Source organism: Mesoplodon mirus (genome assembly GCF_964341445.2).
Source record: "Mesoplodon mirus genome assembly, chromosome: 5".
NCBI lineage: Eukaryota > Metazoa > Chordata > Mammalia > Artiodactyla > Ziphiidae > Mesoplodon > Mesoplodon mirus.
The window spans coordinates 107993049-108016779 of record NC_138980.1 but is presented as its reverse complement, the minus strand read 5'-3'; the positions used below and the strand labels follow the sequence as shown (position 1 = coordinate 108016779).

The following is a 23731-nucleotide window of genomic DNA, read 5'->3' as shown; positions in this document are numbered from 1 at the left end:
GGTCTTCGTGCGTCCAGCTGCATCCTGCCACAGTCACTGATGCCAAAGAGGTCACTGTCAGCCCTGTTGACATCATAGAAAATGAATCTCTTGGACACCTGTGCTGTATCGATCACAGCAGGTATACAGAACGTGTTTGCTCAAAGTATTGATGTTACAAAATTAATGTTATTTCACTTTCTTTCTAGGTTGAGAGTGTCTTAAGAGTGTTAAGGGAGAGAGCTATTGAGTCTTACATCAGGATGAGCATAAAACGGAACTGTCCCAGGAAACCAGAGCATATGTTCACCTTACTGAGGATTTCACAGAAGAGGCAAGGCAAATTTGCACCCCAAAGAGCTAATCTGGATCATAACTCTGCTTTTCCTTTAAAGTCTTGCTGTGTAACCTCTGGCAAAGGGGAACAGTAAGACTGATATCTGCTATGAGACATAACTGTTCTAGTTTACTGTTGACTACAGCTCTTCTGTGAGCAAACTGAACCTCACAGAGCACAAAGTGTACATTGTGTTTGGAATATGTTTAGCGTTCACGTGATTTATTTCTTATGCTAAAGATGGTTTTGGTGCACAGCTTTCTTACTTCACTCAGTAAAATGCCCTGCAAAACAGACTTCCTCTCAGATCTATGCTTCTTACCTATGGAAATAGTAGCCATGAGGTATAGATTGAATAAAGGCACACGAAGTAATGAAATGTTTTCTCTGTGCCAATATTCCTTCTTTTTCAGATACAGATTTCAGCCTGAAATCTAGAGCACTGAAATTCTCCCAGAGAGCAACTTAACAACTCACAGAGACTCTCGACTACTAAATCTTATCTCAGTGTCTTACACAGTTTTTATGATATCAAATCTTACCCAGGTTACTGGGTGCCTTGGCTCTTTTCCTGATAGTAACCTTGAAAATAGGAACCCTCCATTGAAACATTAAAGGATTCTGAGATATGGTTAAGGTTAAGAAGACAGATGGAGACCATTTAAGACAGTACATTTTCTCTTAAAAAATAAAACAGATCTCAAAAACATTTACATTTCAGGGTTATAAAGAGGACTAAGTTAAATAAGATAAGCCATGTAGAGCTCTTAGTACAATGCCTGGTACAAATAACTATTATTATTAGTAGTAGTAGTAGTAATAAAACTATGTATACAATTCCTTATTAAGAGAATTCAAGTTATTTTTATCTATTTTTGCTCTTATTAAAAACAAAATTTTGAAATATAAGAGAGAATTCCTAAATATATGAAACCTTTTGGGCATGTTTAGTTTTGCCCCAGATGACTTAGTGTTAACTTGTCAGTTTCCATTTTAGAAAATGGTATTAGATTCTTTATAATGTTACATTGAGAAGACTTTTTTTCCCCTTCTGCTGACTCGACACATTTTTTTAATCCAGAATGAGTATTTACCTCATCTTAATTTTTTGCTTCCTCTGTTCAAGGTACTAAGCTTTTCAGTACTCATTTTCTACAGTACAATTTTTAATCACATTTAGTTGTGCCTTGCCCCATTAATTTAATGTTATGCTTTTTGCATGTAACTTTAAAGGTGATGGTAAAATGACAAAAATTTGGAAAGAGGTATCCCCTGGGCTAGGCAATGTAAACAACAGGCATTTAAAAATGGCAGCTGGCACTCTTAAGCATATGATGAAAGCCAGGAAAGAAAGAATGGAAGGAAAGGAAGGGAAAAGAAAGGGAGGAAAGAAGGAAGGAAGGAAGGAAGGAAGGGAGGGAGGGAGGGAGGGAGAGAGAGAGAGAGAGAAATAAATAAATAAAAAGAAAGAAAGAAAAAGAAAGAAAGAAAGAAAGAAAGAAAGAAAGGGAAAGGAAGAGGAAGGCAGGGAGGAAGGCGAAGGAAAAGAAGAAAGAAAGAAGGGAAGGAAGGGAAGGGAGGAAGGAAGAAGGAGCAAAAAGAGAGAGGAGGAAACTGAGGGAAAGAGAAAGTGGAAGGGGGAGAGGAAAACCTGAAGAGGAGACACCACATGGGATGGAAGGAGGCGGGGGAGGAGATGGAGAGAGCCCGGGAGGTGAATAAGAGGAAGGGAAGGAACATATCTTCTATCAGAAACGAAAATGACTTGAAGCCAAGGCAAAAATAAAACTTGTTGACTACTCATGTTAAGTTCTAATTAAGCAAAAATAATTATTTGTAAAAGGCTATACATAAAATGTTAAGTTTCCATTAAATATAAATGTAGATAAACCTTACAGAAAGCACCCAGGGGATGCAGATGTACTTGTTGTCAGTGGAGAGAGAGCTCCCTGGAGCTAAATTTCTTGCCTGACAAAGCCCTCATCATGTAGACCCTAAGGGATTTGCCTATCTCCCTCTTCCTAATGATTTAAGAAAACTCCTTATAACTGCCCTGATAGTTCTTGAAAGCTCTTGCAAGATTAGGACTATATATCAGTATCAAAACCTTTGACTTAATCTCCTTGCCAGCAGGCAGGAAATACGCTTTCCAGAGAGCGTTCTACAGATGATCCCCTCTCAAGGCTTTCTGTCCCAGGAGAAACTCTGCTTTCAGATGGACTCTCAAGTGCAAGGGCCAGAAGGCCTGGCTCCGGGCTGACCTTGATCGAAGCCACACCAGAAGCTGTGAGGCTGCTGTTCCCAAGTAACCAGACAGGAAAATAAGTGACAGAGTATACTTTCACCCAGGACAGTACAATACAAGTGTTGAGATAAAAATTCTGTAAAGTCCAAATGAACACATTGTGGAAAGGTTTAGAAAATGTGAAAGCACACTCAGGATTATGGTGGCCTACGACAAGTTACTGCTTGTCCTTAGACCCCATTTGAAAAAAAAAAAAAAAAAAGGTTAAACAAGGTATGTCCCAAACTCCCTTCTGGTGACAAATTAGCAGGTTTACAGAGAAAATAACAAGGGTGTGGAATAGCCTCTGCCGCTGGTAGCCATTTGAAAGCTTAGTTGAGGACACTGCTGGTGGATGGAATTTCTCCTGCCATTTCTATGGGGTCAGCACTGTAAGCCTGAGTGACAACAGGGAACAGAAGCACTGGCTTGTTTCTGAATCCAAACAGCAATGCCAGGAGAGTTCTTCTTTATCCCAATTTCTAATGAAAAAGTTGGGTGTACGTGTGTGTGTTTTTAAAACCCTCTTTTGAAATCATTTGTTTCGTTTCCAAATGTGTTTTAAAATCTGATTAGAGTTCAAATGCACAGCTGAGAGGGCAACTGAATTTAGAGAAGGCTGTGAGCCTTCTGGATGACCACAGTCTTAGAGGATGACTAGATTTCTGACTAACTGGCTCTGTGGCTAAGTCTGGTTCAGATCCCACCTCCATTATTGCCTTAACTGTGTGGTTTTGAGCAATTTACTTATCTTCATCTGTAAAATGAGGGTAATAATGGAACCTACCTCAGTGATGGTTATAAAATTAAATGAGCTTAATCCATTTAACGCATTTACCCCAAATGTCTAGAACACAGGAAGTGCTCAGTACGTATTAGGCAATAACGTTATCAACAATTTGAAGAGACTGAAAAGGAAGTACAAAAAAACTTTTAAAGGCTAAATTTATTAAATCTCTATAAAGATGACAGAGTTTTCTCCCTTATTATTTATGATATATCTAAGGAATAGTGTGTTTATATAATTTCTTTGTCATCTAATACAATCAGATTATCTCACACGTATCGTATTTTACATGATCGTTGCAATGGTTACACAAGGGTAAAGGGATTATTCCCATTCCCTAATGAGCAAACCAAAGACCAGATGCCTCTCATCCCAACCCAAACTTCTACCCCAATCTATGTTCACTCTCCTTTGGTGCCTCCAGCCATATCTATTGTCATCTGAAATATGGGATTTGAAAAATGAGGAGTGAATTCACCTGTTTACAGTATGCCCTGCGTCCTGAAAGTTGCACACTCTCTAAGGCCAAAGCTAGTCATACTCATGCAAAGCACACACCTTTTACTCCTGTGATTTTTCTGTCAGCGCTCATGCAGGTAACACTTCCCATTAGAATCAGTGTCTTGTTCTTCAACAAGGCTCATGGCTGAATCAAGGCCAGAATTTATTATTTTATCTTAAACAGCACGAGCTTTGTTGCTAATCTACTTACTAAAGTAGTTAAAAAAAAATTCCTTTTACTCCATATACAAAAAAGCATGTACACAAAGGTGTGGAACCTTCGAGGATGCTTTCTTCAATAGATTTGCTATGAAAATCATTCACCTTGTAGAGGACTTTATAAAGCATTTTTAACTTATCTTCCCACTTGGATGGCAGGGTCAGGTGGTTTCGCCATTTTATGCATAAGGAAAGTGAGGTTTGGAGAATTTAGGATCTCATTACTCTAGTTAGAAAGAGTTCCTGGGACTTTAACCTAGGTCTCAGAACTGAAACTGGGCTCCTGTCAGGTCACTGTCAAAAAGCCATCAAGCCACATATGGTATTTCTTCACTACATTGTTTTAGATATTTAAACTTGGCTCTTCCCAAAAACTAATCTTGAGTTTAATCAAATTGTCTGAGCAAAGAATCATATTAGTATTATAAAAGCAATGCTCTTTGTGACATCTCCAAGACTGAGTAAGGATTGCTTTGTGAAATCCGGAGGCTATTTTTCTTTACAAATATTTTACAAGACGAACTTGTACCTTTCTGAAAAAGCACATCTGTTGTAAATTACTCCCTTACAGAAAGAGAGAGAATCACCATCCTTTCTTCCCATCTGAGCTTAAAAGAGATTTGTTGACATATTCTAAGGCCGGCATAGACAAAACAGCACAGGAGAGAGGAGGCGGTCAGCAGGACCAGGACTTGGCTTTGCTTAAACTAATTCCACATGCCCTGTGAACCATTAGCTGTTTTTTATTTCCTGCTTTAAAGATCAGTAGTGAAAATAATCTGGGGTAAGGAAAAGCTGCACTTATTATTTTTTTCCCCCCAAGAAGATGCTGTGTTAGCAAATAGAACATATGAGCCACCTTCAGCAAACCAAGGTCTTTAATAATCCATTTTTCAAACACTACTGGTATTTCCTTTCCAAACAGAGATGGACTGTGACTGGAATCAATTTCATCATTTGTATGGTTACAATTGCCAAGTTTCTGGAAATAATCGCCATTTAAATATTGGATAATATATTTTTTTTTACATGAAGCCAACAACAGTTTTATTGCTATTTAATTTCTGTGATTTGTTTGTTTGCTGTAAGTTTTCAGTGTTCTGAGTGCATGATGTTTGAGAATAGGGAAACGTCTTAAGAACAAATCAGGGAAAAAGCAATGTCAAAGTTGTGTTAATGGCCTGACTTGAATCCACCAAACAAGGGAGATTAGCATTAGGAAAAAACAATTTGTTCCACCATTTGGGGCTTTTCTCCCTCAGTTTCCCTATAAACTGAATAATCTAATATCATCTACCATTTTCAGACCTGGGCATAATGTAGCAAATCAAGGACAAGATTGAGAACTCAATTGTCCCCTTTAAGAGGATAATTGGTCTCTTCAATGAAATTCAACAAAACAGAGGTGATGTCAGTACACCAGGGCCTGGTGAATTTGGAGGGAACTAGACCATCTTTCTCTTTCTCTATTGATGCTATATGTAGCAGATACCTGAAAAACAACTTTGTGCTCTATGGGATGCTGCTGATATATGGGGTGGGCCTATCTCCTAAACCTCTTCCTTACTGCAGACTAAATCACAAAAACAGGCTCATCCTGAAGTCACCCTGGAAGAAAAGAGCAAAGGCCCACTCTACTGCACTGATGGCAATATGTTGTTTACTTAGTTGTGTGGATCATGGTCTGTCTTTCAGTTTATTTGCGGAGAGGGAGAAGGAAGTGGGAAAGGGCAAGAAAAACACGAGAATCAATTTGCAAAAGTATCTCAAATTCTTACACTAGAGAGGGCCATTTATTTAATAGGATAAAATAAGTCCTCTACAAATGGTAGTTTATGTATCTGTATTTAAATGTTCTGTATTTAAAATAAAAGTAGGATGGACATGGATCCAGGCTATGTTGTACTTATCCTGATCAGGCAGATGGCTGTTGTGGGCTTGAATCCTGTTCTGCATTTTACAGCTGTGTGACCTTATATAAGTTATTTAACCTCTCAGATACTGAGTTTCTCCATCAGTAAGATGGAGATAATGTCTACCTGAGTGTTGATATGGGAACAGAAAGAAATCATGTATATAAAGCAACTGGCACATTAGTAGATATTAAATAATGATTAGTTTCCTTCTCCCCACTAATTGTCTTTCTTCCCAAGGGGTAACACTTTCTATTTTTGCCTAGTTTCTCCTTCTCTCTCTTATTTTCCTTCCTTCCTTCCTTCCTTCCTCTCTTTTCCTCCCTCCCTCCTTCTCTCTGTCTCTCGTTCTGTCTTTCTTTTTGAAGTTTGCATTTAGAAGCCTGATGATCACTAGCTTCCTTCACATTACCTCTCCATTTGAGCAGTATTGTTTAGCCAAATCTCAGTCCATCTCCTTTATTCCTTTATTCAATAAAGACTTACTGAATTGCAGCTACGTATAAGACACTATTCAAAGCTCTGGGCATACAGTGATAAACAAGACAGCACCAAACAAACGTATAAGTAAATGAAGAAGGAAAATAGCAGAAAGTGAAAAATGCAATGAAGAGACTTGAACTGGGTGCATGGGCTGGACAGCGACCCAGAGGTCAGGGAGGGCTGCTCTGAGGATGAACTTCACAGCTGAGACCTGTTTTGGTGAGGAAAATAGAAACTACTTTAGGTATTTCAAACAACCAGAATTTCACACAGAGAAGTGGTTACCCTGCTGATGGAAAAAGTGAGAATAAGAGTGTGATAGACATCGGCAATGCAGGAAGCCTACCCGAGGGAGGGGATGTTACCGGGGCCCAGATGCTAGACCATGTGGACGAACCATGACAAGAACTGGAGCCATGGCTGGAGCTGCTTGGCAGTACTTGGGATTGTGGAGGAGAGGCTGTCTCTGGAAAATGCCTCCAGAAGTGGTGGGGGAAGAGGAAAGACACACACAGAGAGAAGGAAATTCTCCTGTTTTTTTCCTTCTTCCCTCCTTCCAGCATCTCCCATTGGCCAAGTCCCCCAAAAGCTATTGTCAAGGGAGCTGGTAAATGTGGTGTGAGGGAGAAGGGTGGGTGGGGACCAACGTGGAAGGAAAGAGGTAATAATCAGAACAAGGAGGGAACTAACCAGGAAAAGGTCAGGGGAACCAGTACAGGCAATGCAAATGCACTACGGGAGAAGAAACTGAACTTGTTTTAGGAAACAAAGGATGCGCAGACATGGTAGCCAGTTGAAGCGGTGAGTGGAATGGGAAGGTATCAGAGAAACAGGCGATGCTACAGAAGGCCTTGTAATCCAAAGTAAGCTGTGGAGATTTTATTCTAAGCGTGATGGGAAGCCATCAGAGTGTTTCAACCAGGGAAATAACGAGCTAATTTACTTTTTTTTTTTTTTTTTTTTGCGGTACGCGGGCCTCCCACTGTTGTGGCCTCTCCCGCTGCGGAGCACAGGCTCCGGACGCGCAGGCTCAGCGGCCATGGCTCACGGGCCCAGCCGCTCCGTGGCATGTGGGATCCTCCCGGACCGGGGCACGAACCCGTGTCCCCTGCATCAACAGGCGGACCCTCAACTACTGCGCCACCAGGGAAGCCCGCTAATTTACATTTTAAAAAGACCATTTAGGCATAATGTAGAGGAAAAACAAGATAGGAGGTTATTGTTGTAGTCCACAAGGGAATATGCCTACTTGCTCTAAGCCAAGGTAGGCCTATTCAGGATGTTTCAGAAGTAAAGTCACCATAGACATGTTACTGGATTGGATCTGCGAGGTGAGAAAAAGAGAAATCAAAGAACTGCCTCCATTCTTGGTTGAGGGATTGGGTAAATGAGGCTGGTTTTATTGAGCTAGAGAAGAGGAGAGGAAGAGCATACTTAGGAGAAAAGGAGACGAAAAGCTGCGCTTGGGCCATGAAAAAGCATGCCTGTTGGCTATTCAGGAGGTGATATCAATAGGTGGATGGATGGATGAGTCAGGGCCAGAGACACAGATTTGAAAGTCCTTGGCATTTAGAAGGCCCTCAGAGTCATGGGAATAGAAGGAGTCACCCAGGGACAGGAAAAGGACAGAGCCCCAAGGCACAACAAAGCTTAGCTGTTGGGCAGATCAGGAGGGGCCAGCAAAGGAGACTGAAAAAGTCTGAAGTAGAAGAAAAATTAGGAAGACGCATCTCAGAAGTCAAAAGAAAGTGTTTCAAGGAGGGAGGGGTAATCTCTGTGAAACTCTGCTGCAGCAAGGTCAAGAAGTGCCTGCCAATGGATTCGGCAAATGGAGTTTATTGACAAAAGCAATTTTGGTTCAGTGGTGGGGACAGAAGCTTAGGATAGACTGAGCAGCAAATGTGAGGGAAAAGCAGACACACTGTAAACACCTGTGTCAGAAAGTGGAGAGTATATATGTATGGGGTCAGAGAGGGGATTTTTTTTTTTTTTTTGGAAGATGAGAAATGCAGCCTTACTCAAATTCTGATCTGCATTTTAACAATATTCCCGGGTGATTCCTAAACACGTTCAAGTTTGAGAAGTGCTCTGCTACTGTGTGTCACCTGCTCTTGGAATGATCTAGTACAGAGGAGAAAGGGGCACTAACTGCAGGGATGACACATGTGGGAAGGGATGGAACAGAGCCCAGTGGAGGGAGAGGCGGGGATACCTCCTCCCTGTGACGGGAGGAAAGGGAAGGTAAGAGTGCGGTGCACGTGAAGTAGGTCTGAGATTTGGCGGAAGAAAGACGTGAACATGCGGGGGGTTCCTAACTGCTTCTGCTTTCTCAGTGATGCAGGCGGCAAAATCATTCTCTGAGAGCGAGCTGGGGCAGCGGCTGGTAGAAGCTGGTGGAGAGGCAGCGGGCATGAAACTGTCTTTTCACTGGGAAATACACTGTCTTTCTCAGGTTTGTTCACAGGCCTTGTCAGGTGATGTATATGAGCTCTGCACTGGCCTCCTTGCTATTGATTTTGCATTTCAGTCTCTTTCACTGCCTTAATAAAATTAAGAATTTTATCAATCTTGCCTAGCCAGTCTTTTTTTAAACCCCCTTTTATGAAGTTTAAAATGATGTCATGTACCGTACTGTTAAAATGTCTCAACCTGAATTTTGTTTAATAGCCACGATTTGCTCCTCTAAAGAGAAAAACAGACCCTTCTTTTGCATCAAGACTCCCCAGCAGAACTGGTGATCCAGCCTGCACTTGAGCCAAAACCTGGTGCCAAAGAACAAGAAGATATGGCTCTATTTATCTTTCTTTCTCACCAATTCCTGCTTACGCCTGGCTCTTTTGATCTCTAAGGGCACTAAAGACAGTTCTTGGCTAAGTAACTGAATCAACAATCTAGAATTTGGCCAGGTCGCAGGTAGTTTAGGTTTGTTTCATTATGCTGGCACGATGGCGGAAATCGGTCTCTAAGGTATGTCAACAGCCCCATCAGATTTATATGGTGTGTCAGGGAGTTATGTGCTGCTCCCAAGAAGGAGAAAAGGATCTTTGTTGACCTCCAGGTGCATTTGCATCCACTGGTCACAGTAAAGAAGAAAAACAAAACGGTTACTACTGTCCCACCACAAGCTGTTCTAGTTTTAGGAAAGTGTGTTATACTCGGTCTGGCTCTTGAAATAAACATCCCTCAAGTCTATATTCTGACTGGACCTTCTACCCCCAGTCCTGTTTGTGCCAGAGATGCCAGCATCAAATAAGAACGAGGAATTGTTTTCCATGGAAGCCGAAAGAATTGGTGACAGAGAAGGTCCTGCACACAGGTGGTGACCCAGAGGCAAGTTTCAAAGCCATACCAGGTAGAAGGAGGATCTCATTGGGCTTCTCACAAAGGTCCCCCTACCTGCCATCTGTAAGTTACATGCCTCTCATCCTGTGAACCCCATTCTTCCCTGCTAAACCCCCTATTCCCATGTGTTTCAGAAGGGAATTCAAAATAGATATTTATTACCATTTGAAACCTCTACAGTAAAATCATAAACACTTGGAGTTCTGAATCACAGTTAATGTTAGCAACTCGAGCCAAACACACACACACACAAATTGCATGAGAATCTGACCAACGTAAAATCAAGTACCTGTTTTGAAAACATATGAAGAAAACCTCCAATAGCAAGGAGTTGGGAAATAGTGCTGCTGCAAGAGGGTGTGATTTACTTCTAGTACTTTTCTTTGAGTACACTTTCCAGGTGGACAAAGAAAATTATTTTAGGTATACTTCCTCTCAGAGATTAATAAATCACTACATACTTAGAGGGATTTAAGATCAGTTTGAGTCTAATATGGTAAATTAACCCTGAATTTGTAAAGCATCTTGCCTTCTCTCGGTATATAGTAAGTTCTCAAAAACGTTACTTATTACCATTTAAATATTATCACTATCATTTTTGTTACTATCATTGAGGGTTGGAAGATAGATTACAATAAATGTCAACTTTCCCTACCCAATTTTTGGTGTTTCTATGATATCAGGTATATGCAAATGTTTAAATGCCTCTGTTTATGAAAGCACCCTGATTGTAAGCATAAAAGTTACAACAATCTGCTCTTCCTCAAACACCCTGTGCGGAGTTGATAGAAATTATTTTTAACCTTCTGGTTTGTGTGGCTTTTTGGCACATCTACCAGTATTATGAATTAGATATTTTATCTGAGCCAAACTGCTGCTATGCATAAACACAAATAGAATTATCATCCTCCAGACAGATACTTAGCTGGGGGAAACAAAGACCACATTATAAATTGACATTTTAAAAAAAGAATTTTTATTATTTACTTTATTAGTCCAAATGCCAAAGTTTTCCTTCTAATTTCTGTATTCTTGTTTTTCTATTTCTGAGGATCATTTAAATACTTTTCTTTAGGAAATGGACATTTACTTATTTCCTCTAGCTTAGCAGAGATAATGCGCAATATCAACTAAAAATGTAAAACATTGATGCCAGGTATCAACGTAAGGTCATTTTGTGGAAGAGACACCTAGTGGCACACATCCTGTGAGTTTCATCAGTATGGGGGAGAAGTTAGTCCTCAGTGACTACATTTAAGAAACATGGTTTAAGAAATATTTTTTTTAATATTGTTGATTGCTATGAATTTTTTTTTGGCCAGGATAAAATATTCATCTATCTAAATGGTTTGTATATTTCACCTTAGTACCCTATTAGCTTAATTGAGAAATTAACATTTTAGTCACTTAGTCATATCATTCATTTATAAAAAATGTTTTTATAAATTAAAGTCTTATACCTTCAAAATTTAAAGCTTAATTTTGCACAATTACTTAGAGTAATTTTATCTATTCCAAATATGACAAATTTGATCATTCTCATCTACTTTATTATTTAAACAAGCTCATTGTGTTTAGAGTGTTAAAAATTAATTGGAACACACATTAGAAAATTATTTTGTGAAATTAGTATTTAAAAAAACTTTTTTAATGCAATGGAAGTCAGAGAGCAAGGAGGAGAAGATAATTTTTCATTAAAAGTCCTGCTTTATCTTATTTGCAGGAATTATATGAGCGATGAGAAATTTCTCAGGGCCAGAAGGTGGACATCAAAAGGTTTGTGGCTTTAGGCAAACATCCAAAACCCATACTAATGTAATAAGTTCTGCAGTGTCCTCAGGCACAGCAATACAATCGATAGAGGATTTCCATCTTCTTCCCTTGGAACAAAATTCTAGAGGTCACAGAGAGGGTCTGTGTATACTTTGTATCATCACGTCGGAGGTGCTAATCATTGTGGTTTTTGGATGGTCACAGCTCCTCAGGCAGCACTCCCTCCCCATATTAATAAAATGGGATGATCTATATCTTAAGGGATCATTAGTAGGATTAAGTAAAATGTTTGTCTAAAAAATTAGTCCCTTCTCTATTTCTAAACCAACTTTTAGTTCTTCATTCACACCCAGGACACAGTGATGGATGTGGGAGAAGCAGAAGGGGGAGGGAGGCATCCTGAGAGTCTTCTATATGCCAGGTCCTGGGCTAAACTCTTCACTTGCATTAGAAATATACACTACGAACAACCCTGCAAAGATCATACTATTAGCCTCATTTTGCAGATGGAGAAATATAATCTTAGAAGGATCACAGAATATGTAAGTTGCTGCATGGGGACCAGAACCTAGATCTGTCTGTAGTCAAAAACAAGGAAAAACAAGAATGAGGTCTAATATTACAGAAAAGATCTCAATGTAACTATAACTCCATTCAATCAAATAACCCTAATCCTCGTTCTGTGATCCCTCCTAAGTGCAGAGTGGTACTGTAATTAGCATTCAAATTATCCCCTCATGTACCTCCAATACTCACTAAATGTACCAGCTGCCACTTACACACCACCACCATCCTTTCCAGAATTTCTGTAAGCACTGCTGATCAAATGTAAACACTCACTAGTACTCATTAAAATAGCTATTCATTCTTCTATAGATAAGCATGGCATGAAAAACACGAATTTTTTTTAGGATGCAGTCTTATAACACTTAGTGTCCCTCTTTTCAATCATAGAAAGAGTACATGTTTATTGTGTAAAATTTGGAAAATAAAAACAAGCACAGAAGAAAGTAAATACCTATGGTAAACATGAACATTTTAGAAAATATTCTTCCAGTCTCTTTTCTGTGTATTAATCTTTCTATGATTATTAATCATGTGTTTATTATGTGTCAGATGCTAAGGATTCAATGAACAAGACAGTCTTGATCTGAATCCCTGATATTTAACATATAAATTTGTTGCATTTTACAAAGGAGATGTGTAGTGTGTGCACTTATGCACATATTTCATGCCTTTAATGGCTAAATGCTGAACATTTCATTGATTCCATTTCATCATTATAAATAATGATACAACAAACATCTTTGTGCATAAGTCTTTGGTATGTCTTTTATGATACCCTCAAGCTAAAGTCCAAGAACTTGAAATGCAGGATTGAAGGATATACATGTATCTATGTTTTTTAAACTAAAAAATAAGTTTTTTAAAAAAATAGATAATATATGTTCAGATGTATGGAAAAGCCTCCCTTTTGCTCCCTGGCTCCCGGCCAATTTGCTTCCCTTTCTGGAAGGAACTAGTGGCATCAATTTCTTACATATTCTCCCAGAGATTATTCTATGCATAGTCAAGCAAATATATGTAGTCACGAGCATATGTGTACGTTTGCGTCTATTCTTTCCTTTCTTCTTTTCTTAAGGCACAAATAGTACCATATTATAAACATTGCCATGCCCTTCTTTCTTACTTAACTATGGATTATACCTATATCTATCTATGTAGATATGATTGTTTCATATCAGTGCTAAAAAACTTCCTCATTCTTACAACTGCATAATAGTCCATTGTACTGACGGCTATAATTTTTTTTTTTTTTTTTTTTTTTTTGTCTTTTTGCGGTATGCGGGCCTCTCACTGTTGTGGCCTCTCCCGTTGCGGAGCACAGGCTCCGGACGCGCAGGCCCAGCGGCCATGGCTCACGGGCCCAGCCGCTCCGCGGCATATGGGATCCTCCCAGACCGGGGCACGAACCCGTATCCCCTGCATCGGCAGGCGGACTCTCAACCACTGCGCCACCAGGGAGGCCCGGCTATAATTTTTTAAATCAGCTTTCCCTTAGTGGATATTTAGGTTCTTTACCAACATTTTGCTACTACAAAAAAGTAGAAGCAAAGAATACCTTGTGTATATGATAATTTCACACATGTGTAAGTACCTCTGTAGGATAAACTTCTGGAAGTGGAATTGTTTTGGCCAGAGGATTTGTGTTTTTGTAATGTTGATGCCCACTGCCAAATCGCCTTCCAAAAGAGATTGTACCCTTCCCGCTCTCACCGGGAAGACCCGGAGGTGCCTGATTCCTTGCCAGGCTGTATCAGAGACGTGCCTCTTCTCTCCCTTGTGTTTTCAAGAATGTTTGGAAACCCAGACTAGTTGCTGTGGCAGCTCCATAGTGTCAGTTTTTACACTTTTAATCAAGTATTTGTCTACATTATGTTTTGTATTAAATATGAAGTAATACTTAAACTTATGTTTGTATTTGTAGTAAGTAATAATAATTGTGATTTATAGGACTATTGAGTATGTAATATATATTAGACAAGAGGATGGTTTTCCTCTGGCTATAGAAATGGTCAGACCAGTAGAGGATCTTACAATATAGAAGGGTCGTGAATAATTTCCAAACTACTATTAGATTAAGTAGATTTTTTCTTGTGAAATGGCAATTTCCTCCAAAATGGCTATTCTGAAAGAGATTTTAATATTATTTACACATTATATCCAAGGTATCTAACCCCATAAATGTGTTTAGATAAATGTTTCCCTTTTACTGCTTGTAGAGATAGGCAGTATAGCAACAGGTGAAGTACCAGGTTATGCACCGAAACAGTCCCAGGTTTGGACCATAGTTTGGTAACTATTTGTCCTTGTGTACCCTAACTTATCCCATCTAGGCTTCAACTTCTTTACCTATACAATATTATTGACAATACTTGATTATTGGAAATATTAAATGGCAAGTACTAATTACTCAATAAAATAGCTACCACTACCACTACACTTATAATATTGCTATGGAAGCACTGTCCCAAATCCAAATATTCTATCCTATTGTAATGTATTCCCATGTTCATATAGATAAATAGAAGCAATATAAATATAGGCTAACCCTGAGAATTTAGCATAACCCAAATCATAATCTTGCTGAGTTAATCTACAAAGATTAAAACCAGAGTGCCAGGCCTCTTACACACACATACACACACACACACACATATGTGCATGCAAATATTTTAAATGAAAGATTCCAAGAAACAAAGAACACATGAAAATTTTGCATGAACTTCTGAGTCATTCTCAGAAGGTAAAAACATACTATACAGTTGTACCTGATTTACTGAGATCAGGTGTAAAGGACACTACATTTTTTTTTTTTTTGACTAGCAGAAAAAGTTCATTAACTCACTAAGGATCTACTCTGGCACCGTACCAGGCACTGGAGTAGAATGCTAAGCCCAACAGACACAGGCCTTGCCTTCCTGATGCTTACAGTCAGGTAAGACACCATGAGGGAGACAATGCAAGTAAGATACACTTTCAGTGAGCTTCCTGGTGCTAGCAGAAGCACTGCCAGATGAGAGTATTATCTAACACATTACTGCAAACAGCTAAGTAGAAGAAATAGGCTCTCACCCAAAACAGTCAGTTCCGATATTAGAATGTAGCACGAGCTCCAAATCTCTAAGCACCCAAACAGTTTTATGTCATTTATTACCAAAGATACTTGTCACTACTTGAATACTAAATGAGGAAGTTTCCTGAGTGGGTACTGAATAGTAAAAATTAAAATAAAATAGAGAATCCTATAGGAGTTTTACTCAGATAGCTCTAATTTTGTACATAGGTTCTTATGTGTTTGAAATAACTACCACTGAGTAATATTTCAGTTTCCTATATCTATTAATAACGATTTCCATAAGTTATTAAGTGATATTTCACTAAGTGAAAATCTAATGTGATTTAATAAGAACTGGAATTTTCAAAATGAGTTAAATCCCTTTCACCAGAAGAGAAGCAAACGGCTAATCTAAAGCCACGAATAATGCACGTTCACCACCTAGCGGCACTTTTAGCAAACAGCAGGTACGTTACACTTAAAACAGTATATTCTGCTAATTTAACTCATGGATAACATCAGAAGCTTTATAGATGACTCCTATTTTCCAGATAATTTCTCTTGTTTTAGCCCCTAGCAATTCAGCAGAATCACCTCTCTTTTGGTTCCTCCTCAAGTCCCACTGCGCTGTCTAGACTAAACCACACCTCTCCTGGCACTGGGGTACTAGCCTCCTGACCGGATTGTCCAGTTCCTCTCAAACACTGCCATTTGTATCATTCCTCCACGTAAGAAATACGAAATAAAATTTTTTTGCAACACATACAGTAGAAGCACCTGGAGCTGTTACAAAGTGCGTGTTTCTGAATTTGCTCAGCAAGCTGAATTCCATAGAAGCGAGAGGTTCAACTGTGACCACTTTGAACATGCATCACGCTTCCTAGCCTGTCTCCGTATTGAACTCCCCACCTCCCCTCCACCTGGGGAATTGCTACCTGCTCCTCAAGACTCAGCTCAAAGCCCACTGCCTGCCAGAAGACTTCCTTGACAACTGCAGCCCATTCATCTCTCCCAGTGATGAATTTTAAGAATGATGATGGTCTGTAGCCCAAGATTCACCCTGGATTTATTTTTTTCTGCCCTCTCATTAGTGGCCAGTATGTCTGTGGACTAGCAGACCGTTTCTGAGGGAAACACCTTGTAGGCAGCAATTGTTCGTGTGTGTTTTAAAATATTCCCTCTCCACTGGACCCAGTTCAATGAAGAACTGAGGCTCAATAAATACTGGAGGGTTGTGTCCACCAATCCTTAATAGTATTTCATTATTCTGATCTTTGAGCCTGCAGGTGACTCCCAGGTGTGGCTTCTGACCGCCCTGTCACCTTTCTCTAGTTAAACACATATGATCTTTTCAACAGCAGCGGGAGCTTCATGTCAATACATCTGCATATTCATGTAGGAGGAGAACTGGCATGATGTTTCCTAGTAATTTAGGCCAAGAGAACAGTTCTTCTTGGATTACCTGGGCATTTAAGGTGAAAGTCAGGGTTAATATTGGCAAGGATTTGTCTCATCTATTCATTTCACTTTGTATTTGCAGGTCAGTTGTAAGTGATTTATGAAAACCTTTCAAAGGTCACTATCCATCCTTAAAATACATCAATCTTCAGCAGCAACCTTCCGCTTTGAGGAAAGAAACTTACTGTTTCACAAACATGTTAGACAAGAATGTGGTGGATCACACAGGGCATAGGATTCGTGAAATCAACATTTATTCCCGTGACATCACCTGAGGCAGCCAGCACGCTTCTGGTTCTGATTAAAACTACTGCAACAACACCTGATGGATCTACAGGAACACTTTGTTCTTAAATTAATTTAACTATATCCTGGAATAACAAAAGGTATGGAACTTTGCCACATGTGCCCTCAAGGGCATGGCGTTCTAATAGGAAGATGTGTTGGTCTTAATAAAATGGATAACCCAGGGAGTGCACACCCAGCCCACTCAAACCTCCGTTTTAACCCTGTAGTTATAAGCGTACATCAAGACCTTAATGTTTAATTTGGAATAAGGTTTAACACAGTTTTAAATACATTTTTATAAGGCTCAAATCTCTTCATTACATGGATTGCTACAGCAATTACTTGCCAGACACAATATTTTCTTGAATCATACACATATTGAATATATATATATATACATATACATTACAAAAATAAAATTCATGTTGACTTATCATTCCTAAAATAACTTTCTCTTCTCATATCCATTTATCTCTAGACAAACAGTCATTGCAAATACGATTTGCCAAGGATTTGAATTTGTGTATCTACAGCCTGCATATTCTGACAATAAAAAAGTAGAAAAATCGACTTACATGCCTTCAGTTATCTTTCTGAATTTGATTTTTTAGATATAAATAACCAAACCCTCTCAATGTAAGCCTGACACTGATAATGAATATGTTTCAGATGGCAACAGGGAAACATACTACTGCTGCAATTAGATGCAAATGTTTTGAGTACATGCAGTCTTAAAGTCGAGTTTAAGCCACTGAATGAGAAAATTCGGAAGTTAAGTGATTCAAAAGAAATAAACCGGCTGAGTCAGGTTTTCCCAGTGAACTAGCTGCCCCTTGGGATTATATCTGGTGTGGTTTTAAGTGGTAGAAAATCTGTCTGTTGGATTTCATAATTTTAATACAAACGGAGACATTATTCCTGAAGCCTTAGCAATTCTTATGCAAAGTACAAAGGACTTCATTCTGAGAGAGGCCTGAGCTCTCCTGAGTCAGTCCATATTTCCTGAGTACCAATTGTATGCAGCGTCATGAGTCAGGCATGTGAAGATACACTGGACTTTTGTACCCTTGAGGAGCTGAATAGTCCCTACATGAAAATGCCTTCAAATACTTGAAAATCCTAAATCCACTAATTCTGGGGGAGAGTGATTATTGGATAGGCAGGATTAATCAAAGAAGACTTCCTAGAGAAGGTGAGGACATAGGATACAGAAATACACAAGTTACTGTATGAGGATGAGACGATGTGATGGATTAAGCCAAGAATCTACATCAGGGAGCACTGAGGTTACAAGAAGCTGGTGGGAAGCTGCCCAGAGCCTCAATAACCAAGGGCTCTTGTTCAGCCATCCTGGTACCATCTCTTTCCTCCCTGAAGTGTGAAATATTCACTATTCATCTTCAGTCTACACGTAAAGTGACAGAACCCTGAGAAGCAAATTAATTAGAGTCTTATTTATAGTTCTGTTGTCAAAACTTATAATTTCAGGTATTTCACAGAAAATACTCAGCTTCTGCATATACTCACACAAGTGACCCCTGTAAATGAAAATCTTAAATTAAAAAAAGAACTAATGATCCCTCACAATAGAAATACAAGATAGAAAGAACCCTGGTTTATGCATTTCTAACTGTACTTTGCTTCCTAAACCAAAGTATGAAAGAAAACACTAACAGACACTCTGGTTCCAAATGTTCAAATATTTGTATCTGCTTTTAGTAAAAAAAAAAAAAAAGTGACTTTACTTCTCTTCTTGTACTAATAATTACGGTGTTAAATTCAAGATGGTGTCCGATATGAAAACAATGCTGATAAAAGGGAAATAATGCAAGCTCAGGACTCAGATCTGGACAGCTACTTTGAGAGGCTCTGCTGATGCCACTATGGGGATGAGCATGGGGATGGGCATGGGAATGGGGATGGGGATGAGCATGGGAATGGGGATGGGGATGGGCATGGGGATGGGGAAATTCTACAAAGCCTATGACAGCAGAATGCTGAGATAGCAGAGGGGCAAATGCTTGCATGCCTTGAGTTAGAATTCCACTCTGTGATTTGCTAGCTGTGACTCTTCATGAGTTTCTTAACCTCTCTAAACCTCAGTTTCTTCAGATGTAAAATCTGAGTTAATAGCAACACCCATTTCTTAGGGTTGCTGTAAGGATCGCATGTAATAAGCTGGTTAAAATGCTTATCCCACTGCTTGGCCCACAGCAATATTCCATAAATGTTAGATGTTAGCACTTATTTTACTTCCAGAATTTTTTAAATGCATCATGTAAGCTGCATAGTTTAAGACAAAATCTTGAGTGTTATTAAGGCAATAAAATACTAGAGTACAACTCCTGGAAAGTGGAAAACTAAGAAGAAATGACTATGTCACACTTTTACTATCGCCCAACAACAGAATATACAAGAAAGGACAGGTCTTTTTTATTATTATTAATTTTAAGTCTTTCTACTGGTTTTTAATTTCTTGGGTTTGGTGATACTAAGAAAATGGGGTACCATGGCTGTCATTTGTTTTGGTCAATGCAGTCAGAGTTGAGCCCAGAACTGTGGCTACTGACAGATCAAACATGTCAGCCCTGCACGAGGTCCCCTGGCGGTCTCCAGAGGCAGAGAGATGCACAGGCTAATGAACCCAATTACTTACTGCCTCTTAAAACCACTTCAAAGGAAGAAAGAATAAGGAACTTCTGAAGCTTCTTGGTTTTGCCCAAAATGCAACAACAAGATATCTATCCCCTTTGGTGTTGAATTTAATGTTAACTTCTTAACTGCAAGGAAATATCAAGAAAAATGCTATATTAAACTATCAATACCACTGATTAACCTTGAGGAAGTAGTGGCTATATCCCTTCATGTCAGACTAAAGAAACTTCAATTTGGATCATCTTTGTATCTATTGTGCATGTGCTTCAGGCAATAATTCGGTCACTGAAACCGCATTGAACACCTATTACCCACTAGGCTGTATGCTGAGTGTGAGCTATACGAAGATGAATAATACTTAGTCCCTGCCCATAAGAGAACAGGCTAGTAAACAAGTCTTTAGAACCTCTCTGATCAATTCTATACCAGAAGCACAGAGAGGCAGGGAGACGGCTAACCAGTGGAAGCAGGGAAGACTTCATAGAGAAAGCAAAATGATTTTATCATCTACCATTGAGAACAATCAGCAACAAACGGCTAATGAAAACATCAATGTAATCCAATGTTTTAAAAAAAAATCTGAGGGATTATTCACTGCTTTGTCACTTCTAATTTTTTTTAACAAATAGGACTAAGAATTGACTATACTAAAATTAACCCCAAAGCACCATTTGGAGAAATATTAAGTGTTGGGCTTATTAGCAAACCTGCAAACTTACTTTTATATTCAATTCAATAACAAGAGAATTGAGGGCCTATAACATGCTGAGCACTGATTTCATGCTAGGGAGAGAGAAAACACAGCAGAGAAGGCAGAAATAAAGTAGAAAGCTTGCAGCCTCGGGAAGGTGAAATGAGATAAGGCAGAATTTGAAAAATGCTTTATGACAGGTGCCAACAAGTTGCTCTCAGGGACACAAACTCAAATGCTTCACAGACCTGGCAGGGTGACAGTACAGGCCCCACGGAGAGGGGCACCCAGGACCCAGCTCCCCTGGATCATGGCCAGGTGGGAACGCAGACCTGCTGTTGCCAGAACTTCCTATTTTTCAAGAAAAGCTCAGCTCCACATTCTTTCTGTGAGATCTCTGGATTTTTGAAGATTGCTTTAAAATGCTGTCCACAACTGGGCCTCCCTGGTGGCGCAGTGGTTGAGAGTCCGCCTGCCGATGCAGGGGATACGGGTTCGTGCCCCGGTCTGGGAGGATCCCATATGCCGCGGAGCGGCTGGGCCCGTGAGCCATGGCCGCTGGGCCTGCGCATCCGGAGCCTGTGCTCCGCAACGGGGGAGGCCACAACAGTGAGAGGCCCGCATACCGCAAAAAAAAAAAAAAAAAAAAAAATGCTGTCCACAACTGAATTCAACACTCTGGCTGCCAATTTGGAGCCTCTGTGCCTCCAAACCTCACCAGGAGCAATTATGGTGGATAAGGAGATAACAGAGGGCAGGGGTTTCAGCGCTGGATTCAAATCCTACCCTGTCAGTGCTGTGCAAACTTGATCAAATCCTAAAATGGCTCTGAGTTTTGGTTTCACTCTCTTTAAACTGGGGATAAGCAGATGTGCCTCACAGGGTTTTTGTGAGGGGGAAAAATGTGAGCTAGCATATAGTAAGGTCCCCCCAGATGACAGGTTTATTATTGTCTTCAGAAACGCCTTCATGAGGGAAGAAAGATGAGAGCTGGTTCTTAAGGGATAGGTAGAATTTAGGATTTGGACTGGCAAAGATGGCCTGGAGGGCTTTCCAACCATTCTAGGGAGAGGGAGCGAATATTTGGATGCTGGAAGGAGGCAAAAAAGTAATGTCACCTAGTTTGGCTGGAACAGAATACATGACGGAGGGTAGAGAGAATGAACTCCAGAATGTCAGACTGTGACCCAGGCTCTGGAGCTCCTTGAATGCCACCCTAGGGAGGGCTGGACTTTATGTCAGGGGAAATGAGGAGACAATAAGGTCTTCTAGCAAGGGATCCAAATCAGATCAAGGTTGTTCTATACGATGTGTCCACTCGACCCGGATTTACTGAGGGCTTACTATGTGCCAGGCATTCTATTCAGTCCTGAGGATGCAGTGATGAATGAGGCAAACAAACAAGATCGCTGCTCCATGGCACGTAAATGCTAGAGGCGATAGGAAGCAGATGGGGGTTAGACTGTAGGAATCTGGGGACTAGTTGGTGGGCCATTGCTAGCTCCAACGAGAGGTAATGAGGGCCTGATTTAAGGCATTGCTAGGAGCTGATGGAGGAGATGAGTCAAGAGATGGTAAGGAGAGAGAAGTAATGTAAGTGGTTGGTAGGACTCAGGGTTTTGAGCTGGCGTGGCAGGGCAGTTATGATGGCATCAGCAGAAACGAAGAAGGTGAGAGGAGATACCAGTTTGTAGACAAGAATTATGAGTTGACTCTATCCTAGTAAAGCTTTGATAAATAGCAGACTGGTCTGTTACTGTCTCCATTGCAGCATCTTGGTCAAGTGATCATTTCTGAAGCTGCTGGGTTTTCTTACCAAAAGGTACTTTTTAATTGGATTACATCCAGAGATTTGATACCAAGACTAAACCTATGTTCAGCTCATTTCCCAAAATAGAGTATCAAAGGCAGAGCCTGAACACAAAGCATTTCCTGTCAGATAACCATTTGCTTTTAAGGTGGTGAAAAATAAGCAGAGACTCCAGAGCATTCCTATGATAAACTCCCACCCACATAGAATAGAAATGCTCTCCAGCTGTGTCTCATTCTTGTGGGTTTCTTTCTGCAGCAGCCTGAGTACAGTAAGGTCCAAGAGGGAGTTTAGGGGCTTGGGCTTGAGGACTCACTTAATGACCATCCTTCTGTTTGGGAGCAATATACCCACAAGTGAACTAACCTTTTTCACAAATAGGTCTATTATTACATTCTAGATGAGGGTTCCATAGCTACACCAGTGCTCAGAAAGATTCAAGGTGGAATAAAGGAGTTGTACTGGACTCCTTATTCTTTTCTTATAGAGTGACCATTTCTTCTGAAGAAATGGGGAGGAAGCATGTGTAATATATATAAAAATAAATTGGGGCTTCCCTGGTGGCGCAGTGGTTGAGAGTCTGGCTGCCGACGCAGGGGACACAGGTTCGTGCCCCGGTCCGGGAAGATCCCACATGCCGCGGAGCAGCTGGGCCCGTGAGCCATGGCCGCTGAGCCTGCACGTCCGGAGCCTGTGCTCCGCAACGGGAGAGGCCACAACAGTGAGAAGGCCGCGTACCGCTAAATAAATAAAAAATAAATAAATAGGATCCCCTTGGCCACATTTTCACTGTGTCTCATTTTGTTTCTTTTTCTTTGGCCACACTGCACAGCACGTGGGATCTTAGTTCCCTGACCGGGGATGAATCCCACGCCTCCTGCATTGGAAGCACAGAGTCTTAACCACTGGACCACCAAGGAAATCCCTTTGCTTTGTTTCTTTTCAGGGGGTAGGAACAGAGGGCAATTAGAGTGATATGAAAGATAGAGGTGGAGAGAAATGAGGCATTCTATTATTCTCCAGCTTCAGCAAAATTATCAGGTATTCTTGCTGAGTGAAATTAAGTGCAGAATAATTATTATACTTATAATTCCAGCATCTAACACAGTGCCTGACACACAGTAGGTTGATGAAGAAATAGGAGTGTTGAAGTAATAAGTATTTGTAGAAAAGAATAAGTGTCTCTTTATAGAAGTGAAAAAACACAGAATCAACTTTACTCAGTGAATTTTCTAGCATTCAGCTGCATGGAACAGAGTATTCAACTAACAGTAGTTTAGGTGATAGAATTAATTTTCCTCACATAAAAGCAAGCTCAGAAGTTGCCAGTCACTGCTGTTGTATTCGATGTTCAAAGATATCATTGGGGGCCCAAGAACTTTTTATTTTTCCTTTCCATCATCCTCTTATTTATTGCCTCATGGTGGTAGGATGGTTGCCCCAGTCCTAGGCATTACATCCACATTATGGAGCCAGCAATATCTGTCCTCTTTTATCAAGAAAGTAAAAAAGCTTTTCTAGAAACCCCCAGAAAATGTTCTCTTCTAGCTCTTTGGTCTGACCTATATTAGATGGACATTCACAGTTGTAAT

General features: G+C 40.1%; 1 protein-coding gene across 17 annotated transcripts in view; it reads right to left on the bottom strand.

Moving 5' to 3' along the window:
- The window catches only part of MCTP1 (multiple C2 and transmembrane domain containing 1), a gene marked incomplete at its 3' end in the record, with an annotated part of 541466 nt that overhangs the window by 23625 nt on the left and 494110 nt on the right, over positions 1 to 23731 (bottom strand). The gene's annotated exons all lie outside the window — the stretch shown is intronic.